This window comes from Malaclemys terrapin, chromosome 1, assembly GCF_027887155.1.
Source record: "Malaclemys terrapin pileata isolate rMalTer1 chromosome 1, rMalTer1.hap1, whole genome shotgun sequence".
Taxonomy (NCBI): Eukaryota; Metazoa; Chordata; order Testudines; family Emydidae; genus Malaclemys; species Malaclemys terrapin.
The window spans coordinates 43,470,657-43,483,957 of NC_071505.1; the positions used below are offsets into that span (position 1 = coordinate 43,470,657).

The 13,301-nt window shown below is 41.4% G+C and overlaps 1 long non-coding RNA gene across 1 annotated transcript in view; it reads right to left on the reverse strand.

Moving 5' to 3' along the window:
• Positions 1-12,809, reverse strand: part of LOC128835377 (uncharacterized) — a 92,210-nt gene extending 79,401 nt beyond the window's left edge. The window contains exons 1-2 of the long non-coding RNA XR_008444641.1: positions 12,525-12,809; positions 4,517-4,617 (exon numbers count right to left, since the gene is read on the reverse strand). This is a non-coding gene — a long non-coding RNA (uncharacterized LOC128835377). The remainder of the gene's footprint in view (positions 1-4,516; positions 4,618-12,524) is intronic.
• Between the last annotated feature and the right edge of the window lie 492 nt (positions 12,810-13,301).

The window sequence follows — 13,301 nt, forward strand, 5'->3', positions numbered from 1 at the left end:
CCCTAACAGGCATGCATTGTCTGAGCCAATTACACTACACTATAAGATTTTTCTCTTTATCCCCAGGCACCTGTGACTTCATTTGATCTGAATCTAATTAGGTGCACAAGAATGTGAAAAGCAAGTCATTAATATTAATCTTAAAACTGAGCTTTGCAGCACCACCTATTGTAGGAATATCCTAGAAGCCCCAAAGAATAGGCAAGAAGCCACATAGTCTCCTTATCAACATATATTTTATCTTCAAACCTGAGCACCTTGTTGTTGAAACCTAACTGGTTGAACCTAGCAACAGACAAGATGCCTATATAACTTTGCCATAAACAATCCTCTCCCACAAGTCCTCCTTATCCCTTTCACTTGTTAAATAGTTATATGCTACACAATGCAGATGTTACATCATTAAAAGTATTCACCTTCTGGGTGAAGTAAATAGCATACAAATTCCTCAAAACCCTGACTAGAATCACTTGCATGTGCTAATGTGATGTGTTTTAAAATAAACCAAATTTACTTAATATTAAACAGTTTCCCTTCCTGGACCGTCACAAGTTTGTTTGTTTTTTAATTGATTTCTGACATTTATTGTACATCTGGATATCCGTGTTATTTTTTTTTTTAAATCCTTATTTGCTACATTTTCAAATGGGTGAGTGGGCTTTTAATCCGGACCCTGCAAGAGATTCCCGATTGGGGGATCCCTGACAGTGCACAGATTTGCTTGCAGGGTTGGAGCCTTAGCCTATGTTTACACTGCAATGTAAGACCAGGGTTAGTAGGACTTGAGTCAGCTGACTCTGGGTTAGAAAACCCAGGGTTTGAGAATCTACACTGATTGTTAACTCTAGATTAAGAATTTTCTAGCCCAGGCTCAAACCCGAGTCACTGGCATCCACACTGCAGCATGAAGACCTGAGTCAAACCAACCATATCCCAGACTCCCTAGTGCCCACCTGAAACCTGGCTGCTGTAGCCCGTTGACCGTGGTGCACTGCAGGAAAACGTGACTGTCCACCCTGCACAGAAATTTTGAACTGCTTTGGGTGGTTGCCTCTGTTTTCAATAGAGTAGATTCTTGGGATAGAGAGGACAAAGGAACTTGGCCCATGGGATTGTGGGATACTTTTTGGAGGACTCCTAGGACCTGAGTCAAGCAGTGTTCCATTTACACCGCAAACCAATAGGGCTCAAACCCTGGGTTAAATCTTGACCTGGGCTGAGACTTGGCAGCCCCTCGGGGTCCTGGGACCCTGTGTCTGAGCCCTGGGTTAGTACATTTGTGTGTGAACGGAAGGGGGGGGTGGGCTTGAGCCTGAGCCCAGGCTTACACTTGAGTGGAGATATACCCTAAGGCACTTGCCTTGCTTTGACTTTAACAGGAGTTGTGCATCTGAACCCATATGCCTCTCTTTGAAATGTAGCTCATTTGTGATTGATAGTGTATCCCACACTCTGATCATTCATGCTGACAGTTATTAATTTTATTTTCCAGTTCATGAAAATATGCCTCACAGCACTTGGGGCCCAAACCAGAAAATACAGAACACTTACAATATCAATCAATCACACACAGAGTAACACAATGTCAAACTTAAAAAAAGAAAACCACTTTCTCCACTTAGTCTACAACTCTGCTCCTGCTAGTCCACACCATCAGCTTAAAGCCCAGGTGAAGAGATAACTCTCAGAGCAAGCTGAAAAACCTAAGAGATTCAGACTGCATTGTATAAGCAGGAAAGGCAAGTTCCAGTCAAGGGCCCTTATCTGAGAATCCCATGCTACTAGCCTGCAGGTTTAACAATCTAGGATGTGTTAATTCTAGAATTCCAGATGATCTCAACAGCTGTGAAAGAACACGAAGAAAAAGGAGGGGATTTTCAGAAAAGCACAAGACCCTTGAGTTTCAGTGAGACATGCTCCTATGTCACTCAGGCACATTTGAAAAATTCACCCAAAGTCTCTGAACACTTTATGCTGCACCATTGAAGTCAAAATGAGCTCTGCCATTAACTTCAGTGGGATCAGGCCTAAGATAGCCAAGAACAAAAACATATGTGGCTTTATACACTAAAATTGACACATTGAGTGACAACCAAAATAAACCCTGGAAGCCAGAGAAGTCTATGGGCTACCCATGTAATATGCTCCACGTATATGAAATTGTCAAGAAAGCCGGTAGCTGTATTCTGAAACAGCTGAATTTATGAATGGTCTTCAAATGTAGCCCCACATAGAGCAAATTGCAGTAACCCAGTCTGGAAAACACAGAAAATCATTTACAACTTTGCTCTGATATGTATAAAAAAAAAAAGTAAATAATGTAAGTGAAATTCAACAAGGATCAACCTTTTCCTTTCCAACCTTTATTTTCCCAAGCCTGTTGAGCCCTATTTAAGAGAAGACCCTTCAGCAAGGTCTGGTCTACATCTAAACCTTAGGTTGACCTAGCTACCTCACTCAGGGGTTTGAAAAATTCACCCCTCTAGTTAAGCAGACCTAAGCCCCAGCGTAGACATTGCTAGGCCAATGGAAGAACTCCTTCTGTCACTGTAGCAAGTGTCTACACTACAGTGCTACAGCAGCACAGCTGCAGCGCCGTACCTGTGCCTCTGTAGTGTAGACATAACCTGAGTCTACAGAAAAGCTGCAGCTGCAGTAATCAAGCTTAGATTGGGTCTGCTCTATCAATTCATAGTCCAGTGATGACTAGGAGTCCAGGCACAGATATTACAGATCTAGTTATTTCATGGTCCAGTGAGGATGAGGAGTCCAAGCATTGGTGGAACAGGCCAATATAATAGCCAGTGGTGTTGATCATTAGTCAATTGAAGAATAAATTCAAGAGAGGATTTGTAAGCAATGTGTATGGAAGGTTAGTTTATGCTTGTAGTTATTGTGTGCTACTGGAGCTGTTTTTACTAGTACTACTCAAAGTAAAGCCTCTTCATAACACAGTTTGCAGAATGCAACAACATTCTACAAAAAAATCCACAGTATGCGTAGCATATTCAACTATGTAAATACTAGATAGTGAAACTAACAATATTCCACAGCTGTATTGTATCTAAAGTCAACCACCTGCTGGGGCAAAATACAAACTTTATTTTATTTTTTTTCACAGGGTGACCTCCTTATGATACCCAGTGCACGTTAATTCTTACCACTTGGTGCTCTGTGCAAATAGATTTGACATACAGTGTCACTAGCTAACTCCACAGAGTAAATTCCCCTTTCACTTACCCTAGAGTTGCACAGATTTCAATGGCATTATTGTTAATTGTTTGTGTGCACTGTAGGGAGATAGGGGAACACACTGACAGAATGGTACATCCTAAGGCAGAGGCCAGTGTTACTGCTATCTGATTTAAGAACCAAATAAAACTTAAAAGAACATAGATCATGGACCTCTGCTGACATATATTTGATCTTTTGCTGGTCAGACCTTTCACCACAACTTTTGGCCCCAATCCTGCAAAGGGATCCATATGGACAGATTCTTATGCCCACAGGCATCCCTTTGCAGGATCAAGGTCTTTGTAATGAACAAAGTTGACTTCAAAAAATGGTGAACATTTAATTTTTTTGACCAGCTTTAGTAATGAAATAAGACATTAAAATACCACTGTCCAGTTGAGATTATGAATTACTGTACTAATTGAATCATTTGAATATTCAGTGGTTTTATTAGGAAACTAAGACCCGATCTACCCTGGTTGAACAACAGAATTTAAAAATCATAGTATTTGGTTGTTAGACTGTAATCTTTTAGTTCTCTTTAGTTGTCATCTCTCGGGGAAGAATAGCATTAATTAAACTATTGACATTTGCATTTCTCACTCCCTAATCACATTTTAATGCCATTCACTTTGTTCTTCATCTCCCTTGTTATAATTATCATTGAAAGGATGTGCTGAAAAAGCCAATAACTGCATCCACTGAGGCATTCCCTTTCCCCAGTTCTGAGAACTAATTTCCCCAGTATTCATATGGGAAATGCTAAAATGAAAGCCTGGTGCATCAACACTAGATTTCGTATGTTTGCCATAGTTCTGATAACAAATAATACTTAGCACTTTAGCATCTGTTTTCAAAATACTGTACAAACATTAACTAATAGATTAATTGCTGATGCTGTTGCTTGCCGTTTGGGAAACTGATCCACGCCTCTGCCTAAGTTTTCTATAGTGCTCCTCATCTTAACTTCCATGTCTTCAACTGCACCTTTATTAGCTGCCACCTTTCACTGGTTCTTAGCTTTCTTGATGTATGGCTCCTGAAAATCCATAAATGTTCCTGCCATCCTGTACTTCCAACTCCCTGCTCGTTAACATAGGTTCCTGATCTCTCCCAGTATTGCTCTGGGCAGGACATTTCACTTCCATAACACAGAGAAATGAAGTTCAAAGAGACGATATGGCAGGCAAGCACTTTAAGCCTTTTCAGTCATCAGAGAAAGTGATCTTATTAAAGCAGTATTTGGCTGGCGAGAAACCAGAGCCGCAAGGTTTAACAATACCATTTCTGCTGTTGTCAAGGAGGTTGGATCAAATGTGGGCACTGCTGGATTTTTTCAGTATCCTCATCCTCCCTCTATGCTGTGTCCAAGGAATTAGAAATCTAAAAGAAAAGAGGAGAGACTCAAATGGCAAACTGACACAACTGATTTTATAACAACTGTTTTATTCTGACAAGGGGATATAATAGAAAGAAAAGCCCAAGCAAGTAATAAAAGCAAGAAAATTCCAACTGGTATAAAAATAGCTAATGCTATTGAGCTAATAGAGTCTCATTCCTCATACTGATGTGGTGAAGAGGATCTTTGTGTCTTGTACACTTAAATATAATATACATTTCATCTCGTTTGGCAACTCTTGGCTCTTACGTTGCCAAGTTTTCAGCTCAGCTTTGTCTCTGTTTCCACAAAATTGGAGACACAAATAGTTGCAGTCACAGTTTTGCACCTGTAATTTGCACCACACAAAAAAGAGGCCAGTGTTCAAAACTCTAGCCTATAGTGTGTATTATAAGCAGAGAACAAATACAAGTTAAACCTTCTTTTTCCCCAGAGACTCTGCCTCATCCAGTGCATGAGAAATGTTACATCCGTGTGTCTGTTCCTATTTCCCCATCCCTCCTGAACCTACTGTGAATACAGCTGTCTATCACTTCCTTTTTCACTGTAATCCTGGGGATAGCAGCATAGTGGCTGCCAAAATGTTTTTGTCAGCTGTCTCCTTCCCAATAGTGTTCTGTGTCCAGGTCCAAACTTTCTAGGTTTTCCAGAGACCAGAGGACAAACATTATACAACACTGAAGCGAAAGGCAAAAATTGGCTCCAGTGTGAAGAGTGGCATCAAGCCAAAGGGCACCACCTCCAGTGAGCGCGCTCTCTCTCTCTCTCTCCCTCTGTGAATGTGAAGGCTCTTCTGAGGCACTGGAGAAACTACAAAGCAACAGCAGGGACAAGAAAAGGGTGTTAAGAAGGTGATTGCTGTGTGGGGGCATGCAGAATTGCCAACACTGTAAAAATGTTGGCAGGGACAACTCTCCATATAATAAGCCAGGGGTCTGAAGGCAGGGGTGGGGGTGCTAGGCCCCCTACTGTCAGAGGGTTTGCATGTAAATTCTGGTGCATTTTTGGCTAATTTGAATATGAAGACCCTTATTAAGGGCCTCAGTCACTGTGTGGTCTGGATAACCACCCAGAGGTTTGAAAGCTTATTCACGCTTATGAAGACCGCGTAACCCTCCATCCCTAGGAACCCTATCCCCTACAGCGGGCTCTCTCTGCTTGTAGGTCTTCTTGTGAGAAGGCCCACTCACGCGCATTGGGAAGGAGGATGGCATCCCAAAGGGAGAATGGCAGGCCTGTTCCCTCTCTTCTCTTCTCAGGGAGTGTTGTAGGGTTTCTCCCTTTTCTAGGGGACTTTTTCTTACAGGACATGGAGCTTCAGTTCTCCTCTCTTTCTCAGGGGATCACAGAGTTTCTATTCAGGGTCTTCCTTTCTCTCTTTCCCCTAAGTTCCCCCATTTCTCCTACTATTGAAACCCTGCATTGTGTCATGCAACTCTGTGTGTGTGTGTGTGTATCCTGTTCTGAACTCCTTTCTCTGTTTACCTCCCTATTCTGGCCCCTTTTCTGTGTTCCCCACTCTATGCATCCCTTCTGTTCTGCCCCTTGTGTCCTTCCTAATTTGGCTCCCTATCTGTATTCAGATTATTGGCTGGGACTCAGGGCCTCCAGGATTGGGTTTACAAACCTACGGCACCTGCAGCCAAACCAAGACAGTTTGTCAATACAGTAGATTTTCTGCTTTTCACCGACATGCTAATGAACAAGCTAAGTTTTGCCAGCAACAGAGGGAGGGAAAAAGCAAATGAACCTACTCAGGCAATGGCAAGACAGGGAAACAAATACCCAGAACTTTACAACTGAAATAGTAATGTAAATGTCTCTGAATTGGGTGCAAGGTGTTTCACAGAAGGCATAAAAAGACAATCTCTGCCCCACGGGATGTACATTATAATCTAGACCATTCTCTGCACTGCACCTATGTGGTCAGAGGGGTTAGTGAACTCAATTCTAGCTCATCCCATTCCTGGAGAGAGCGGGGATCCCAGAAGGAACTTCCTGGTAAGAAGTCATTCCATGCTAACCACATGGAGTCTGTTGTCTTTCTGCTCACACAACAAGGAGTAAAGGAAAATGAATTCTTTCTCACCCCTCTGCATAGCCACAGAGGACCTACTCTGATCATAGCTTCAAGCATCTAGCACTTTTCCTTACAAGCAAATGGGTAGACAGCGGGCAGATTCATGGCTTCGCCTTCACCCCTGGTGAACTGGAACAGTATCCTTCACCCCAAAAAAGGGTGGATTATAAATTACTCTGTCCAGTGCTTAATTTATGCCACAACTTGCCAGCACTGTAGGCTTGGCAGTTCATAGCCCCACTACCTCTTGGCTCACTGCATCAGTTATGGAAGTAAAAAAATTGCTTGAGCCCCAGCACCTAATAGTTTGAGCCCTGGCACATCTTTCATTACAAATTAAGCACTGACTCTGTCCCAGTGCAAGGGAGGAGCCGTGGAAAAAATGGCGCCGCTTTTCTTTGAGACAGCATAGCTGTGTCCTGCTTCATACTTTAGGTTGAGCCTAAAGGCAATTTAGATGTGACTTATGAGTGGAGGTGACAAACAGTAAGGAGAAGATGGAGTGAGGAAAGACAGTAGTTATCGCAATACTATCCTGTGGCCACCCATTTAGGCACATGCACATCTTGTCAATGACTATATATGCAGGAGGAGCCACCACTGAAGAGAAAGGCTGTCAAGAGTTCAAGTGAGCATATGGAAGTGTTACAAGTGGCAAGGAATTGATGAGAATTATTCAGGGTATTTATGTCATCTTCATGCTCATTCAGAAACTGGTAGAGCAAAAAGAACTGCCTGGGTTCTTTCTTGATGTTCAGCTGTTGTGGCAATTCATTTGGGTTTGCTGGGATGATGCATTAATCTCACGTGTGCTTTTCAAAGGCTGTACAAGTACCCTATTCCCAAATACAGGTCAATGGTCAGGTCTTTGAAGTATCATACTTCAAAGTAAAGTCATAGTAAAGTCAATACTTTATCCCCCTCTGCCCCCAATCTTGGAGCCACTCCTGGCCAAGCTTCTCTTGGGAGCCTCCTGCCTGCAGTTCAGAGTAGAGGGGGCTGATGTTGGGGTGTCACCCTTCTCTCACCCTGCTGCCTCCTCTGTACCTGGTCTCTACTGAGCTGGGGTGGGGAGCAGGAGTCAGGAATGGGAACTGCTGGCAGCTGCTGCTGTCTTAACAAGCCTTCAGACTCATGAGTTCGGCTCTGCTTAAAATGACAGTGCACTGTCTCTCACACTCCCCCAACACACAAACTCTCTCACACACTCCTCCAACACACACACACTGTCTCTCTTACACGCCCCCAACACAAACTCTGTCTCTCTCTCACACACACTGTCTCTCTCTCTCTCTCTCTCTCTCTCTCACACACACACACACACACACACACACACACACACACACACACACACACACACACTGTCTCTCTCACACTCCCCCCAATACACACTCTCCCCCCAACACACACTTGTTGTTATTGTTATTACTTCTTGGTACTGCCTATCAAAACGTATAAGGCACTTGTATTCTCTGATTTTATTCTTTCAAAGTTTGTTAAGGTTTACAGTACTGTTATTTTAATTTTTTGACTGGTCTATGCATTTCATAATTGTATTACTCACTTATCCTTTAATTTAATTCTTTAGTGAGTTCTAAAATGCCTAACCTGTTCTGGCTGGAGTAATTATCATTATTACTTTTACTACCATATAATGCTTTGTCATTCAGTATTTAAAATGGTACAATCAAATAATAGTATCCTTCTGGAATGTAAATTTAACTTGTATTCAACTTAGCAGTGCCAGTTTAAAAAACATTAGCTAAACACATAACTTTAGACACTGTGCAGATGAAAGTCATTTAATTTCAAACTGTATTTTTAGTTAAAATTTGTACAAAAATAAATGCAATTCCAAGTCTGATACTAATAGCAATGATGGAGTCAAATGTTAGTGAGTCATGCACATGATTGTGATTGGTAAACATAAATGCCAAAATAATTAGAAAAATAAATTCCCATTCTTAATAAAAGAGGAAAAAAAACCTCAATTATGTATGTTAAAATTAACTAACTACATTTTTAATGGAGAGAAAAACAATTGTCTAAAATAGAGTATATAATGGCAGTAACACAGAGTGCATCTGTTAGAAAAACTAAGCAGATTTTAAGTAGATTTTATTTATTTTTATTTATCTCTAAAGATAGTGTACAAAGTATCAAATACGTGTTTCTCATATCTGTGTTAAAGCTCCAGAACTGATACTTCGGGGTTTGGGATTGGGAATATCTTGCTATATTAGCTCCTGATTGTTCTATATTTACATATAAACTTAAAATATGTCTTTAATTGGAATTTTTATATATTTTTCTTTCTTTATATAGGAATTAGATACTGTGCTCCTGTCAGCTAATTCCTAAGTTACTACCTGCAAAAAATGCTAGAGTTTTCAGGTGTCTAAGTAGTCCCTGGAATCACAGTTAAAGTTTCCTCCCATCCCTCAAAATCTGAAATGGTGACTCTCGTGAGCCAGGAGTGGCCAGAGGGCTGCAGGAGGGCCGAGGGCTCTGGCAAGCTGCAGCCCCTGTGTGACAGTGCAAAGCCCACCTTGAGCCGCAGGCAAAGTGCCAGGCACCACGAGCCACAGCAGCAGCACAGAAGTAAGGGTGGCAATACACCATATATCATGCCACCCTTACTTCTGCGCTGCTGCTGGCGGTGGCATTGCCTTCAGAGCTGGGCACCCAGCCAGCACCCACCAGTATCAGGCAACCATGCCAGTGCTTAATTTGTGCCAGGGCTGAGCTCTGGTACCTCTTTCAATACAAAATAAGCACTGGGGGGAGGCAGTGTGGCCCAGAGGTGATTGGGGGTGGGGAGCTCGCGGAGGCCAGGGTGATGGGGAGGCAAAATACAAGTCTGCCCACAGTGCCATTTTCTTTAGGGCCGGTCCTGACAAACCTAAACTTATTGATGGCCAGTTTATATCCATTTGTTCTTGTGTCAACATTGGTGCTTAACTTAAATAACTCATCCCCCACCCTCGTATTTATCCATCTGATATATTTATAGAGAGCAATCATATCTCCCTTCAGCCTTCATTTGGTTAGGCTTTGAATCTCCTCTCATAAGGTAGGTTTTCCATTCCTCTGATTATCCTAGTAGCCCTTCTTTGCACCTGTTCCAGTTTGAATTCATCTCACCAGTGCCCTGTATAATGGCAATAACACTTCCCTATCTCTACTGGAAATACCTCACCTGATGCATCCTAGGATTGCATTAACCTTTTTTCATGGCTGTCACACTGGCGGCTCATAGTCATTCTATGATCAACCAATACACCCACGTCTTTCTCCTGCTCTGTCACTTCCAACTTATAAGTCACCAGCTTATAGCAGAAATTCTTCTTGTTAGTCTCTAAGTGCATGACCTTGCACGCTGCGCTATTAACTTTCATCCCATTTCTATTATTCCAGTTTTCAAGATCTTCTTGTATGATATTCCATTCCTCCTCCATACTAGCAATACCTCCCAACTTTGTGTCATTCGCAAATTTTATTAACATTTCTACTTTTTGTGCCAAGATCATTAATAGAAGCATAGGATCATAGAATTGGAGGACTGGAACGGACCTCGAGAGGTCATCTAGTCCAGTCTCCTGTATTCAAGGCAGGACTAAGTATTATTGAGACCATCCCTGACAGGTGTTTGTCTAACCTGCTCTTAAAAATCTTCAATGAAAGAGATTCCACAACCTCCCTAGATAATTTATTCCAATGTTTAACTACCCTGACAGGAAGTTTTTTCTAATATCCAACCTAAACCATGCTTGCTGCAAATAGAGCCCATTGCATCTTGTTCTATCCTCAGAAGTTAATAAAAATGTTACATAAGTCCCAAGACTGATCCCTGAAGAATTCCACTAGTAACCTCCCTCCAGCCTGACAGTTCACCTTTCAGTTTGACCTGTTGTAGTCTTCCCGTTAACCAGTTCCTTTCCCCCCTTTCAATTCTCATATTACTCCCCATCTTCTCCAATTTAATAATTTCCCTTGTGGAACTACATCAAATGCCTTACTGAAATCAAGAAAGATTAGATCTACTGCATTTCCTTTATCTAAAAAATCAGTTATCTTCTCAAAGAAAGAGATCAGGTTGGTCTGGCTCGATCTACCTGCTGTAAAACCATGTTGTATTTTATTCCAATTACTATTTACCTCTATGTCCTTAACTACTTTCTCTTTCAAGATTTGTTCCAAAACATTGCAGACAATTGAAGTGAAACTAAGAGGCCTGCAGTTTCCTGGTTCACTTTTTCCCCCTTTCTTCAAAATAGGAATTTTATTAGCAATTCTCCAGTCATAGAATATAAGCCTTGAATTTACAGATTCATTAAGAATTCTTGCTATTGAGCTTCCAATTTCATGTGTCAGTTCCTTTACTATTCTTGGCTGGAGATTAGCTGGGCCCCCCCAATTTAGTCCCATTAAGATGATTGAGTTTGACTTCCACGTCAGATATGGTAATTTCTACTTCCATATCCTCATTTCCACTGGCCATCCTGCCAGTATTTCTAAGCTCCTTATTACCCTTATTAAAAACTGTTGCAACATATTTGCCTAGATATCTTCAATCTCCATCCTATGCTCAGGATTTAGCAGTCCCACTTTTTTCCTTGTATTCTTTTTATTTATATGGCTATAGAACCTTTTACTATTGGTTTTAATTCCCTCTGCAAGGTCTAACTCTGCTTGGCCTTTGGCAGTTCTTTCATTTTCCCTACACTTTCTGACCTTCAAGAGGTAGCTTTCCTTGCTGATCCCTCTTTTCTTACGTTCCTTGTAGGCTTTCTGCTTTCTCTTAATCACCTGTTTGAGATGCTTCCTCATCCAGCTTGATCTGCAACCCTTTTCTATGATTTTTTTTTCACCTTGCTTGGGATGCAGGCTTCAGATAGTTTCTGCAATGGTGATCTATAGTAATTCCAAACCTCCTTCACATTCAGATCCTTGAGTCCTTCAGTCCAGTCCACTTCCCTAACTAATTCCCTTAATTTTTTAAAGTTTGCCCAGAGTGTGACACACATTTCACTGAAACTTCTGATGAACACAGGAGAGAAAAACTGTTTTGTGAAAGATTCAACAAACCCCCTTCTCCTTGAAGTGGCAGCTGAGAAACCTCTCATTCTAGTTCTCTAGTACTTCTGGCAGCTTTCCAGTAAAAACAAAAATACAAAAATAAGGAAATGAACAAAAACATATGAAAGACTTGATATTCCTGATTGCTATTAGGATATAAAGAGATTATTTTATTTGCTAACACAATTTTGTTGTCCCCTTGTAGGTCACCATTAAAACATTAAGAGTCTGATTCTGCCACTTCGCTTCACATTCAGTAGTACTTTACTGTGCAGTACTGATGTCAATGGGACTGCTGGCAGAGTTGAGCCCTAATTGTGTTTATAAACTGAGAGAGCCTTCAGGGTGGGACAAGTTCTGCTCTGGTACACCAGTGTAATTCCAATAACTCCACTGACTTCAACTGAGTTGCTCTGGGTTTAGACCAGAGTAACTGTGCTCGGAATTTGACTCTGACAGAGTAAAATGGGTAACATAATTCCACTCCCCTCTCACTGTACATGAAGCCTAAACAACTCCATGTTGTTTAGATCCATGAGGCATAAATAATAATGAGACAGTTGACTGAGCACAGGTTATTATCTCTTGTGTGGGTGCACTTCTACTGTAGCGTAGGCAGGGGAAAGCTGAACACAGTGTTCAGAGACACTGACAAGCGAAGGCTTTCCTTCACCCTCCCTTACATATACAATGAACATACATCATCCCAAAGTGATTAAACACAATACTCACCCACAAATGGACACTTGGAACAGGTTCTCTCTCTTCCATGGTTTGCTGTTTTTGCAGGGCAGATAGAAAACAAACAGACAGTTGCTTGGAACATCAACATGTAAGGGGCATAATGTGCACCCTTCTATTTATAGTTTCTCTCCCTCAACATGCATGCAATAGCCTATTTAGCATGGATGACATTAGAGGCCTCTTCTATTCATCCTGATTCTGTCTTAGTATCTGTCAGTCATGTGGCACCGTAATCAGCTGAATATTTCACGGCTGTCTTTTTCTTCTTTCCAGTATTTCAGTTTCTCAAACAAGAGAGCTAGGATTTGTCTTCCTGCCCAGTAGACGCAGTTTTGGGGTGTGGATCACTTGAACCATCTGTAATAATACACTTAAAGAAACAGGAAGTATACCTGAAAGAACAGCAGAAGTAGCAGCTTTTTGTAAAATGTCTGGTGCAGCAGTGCTGAAAGGTTTACATAAGCATCTGAATTATCTGTGCTTATACATGTTGAACTCTACCTATAGGTTCACACATCAATACAAACCTCTGACTCTATAAAATTGATCTTATAAACTGGAACTTATTTTTTCTTTGTTATTTGAACAAACAAGTTTTAAACAAGAAAATAGAAGAGAAAAAATGTATTCCTGTGAAATACCTTTACTCATGAAATCCTGGGCTAGGCTCTCAGCTGGTGTCCGTTGGCATCAGAGCGATGCTGATTTAATAGATTCATAGATTCTAGGACTGGAAGGGACCTCATGGCAGGACCAAATACTGTC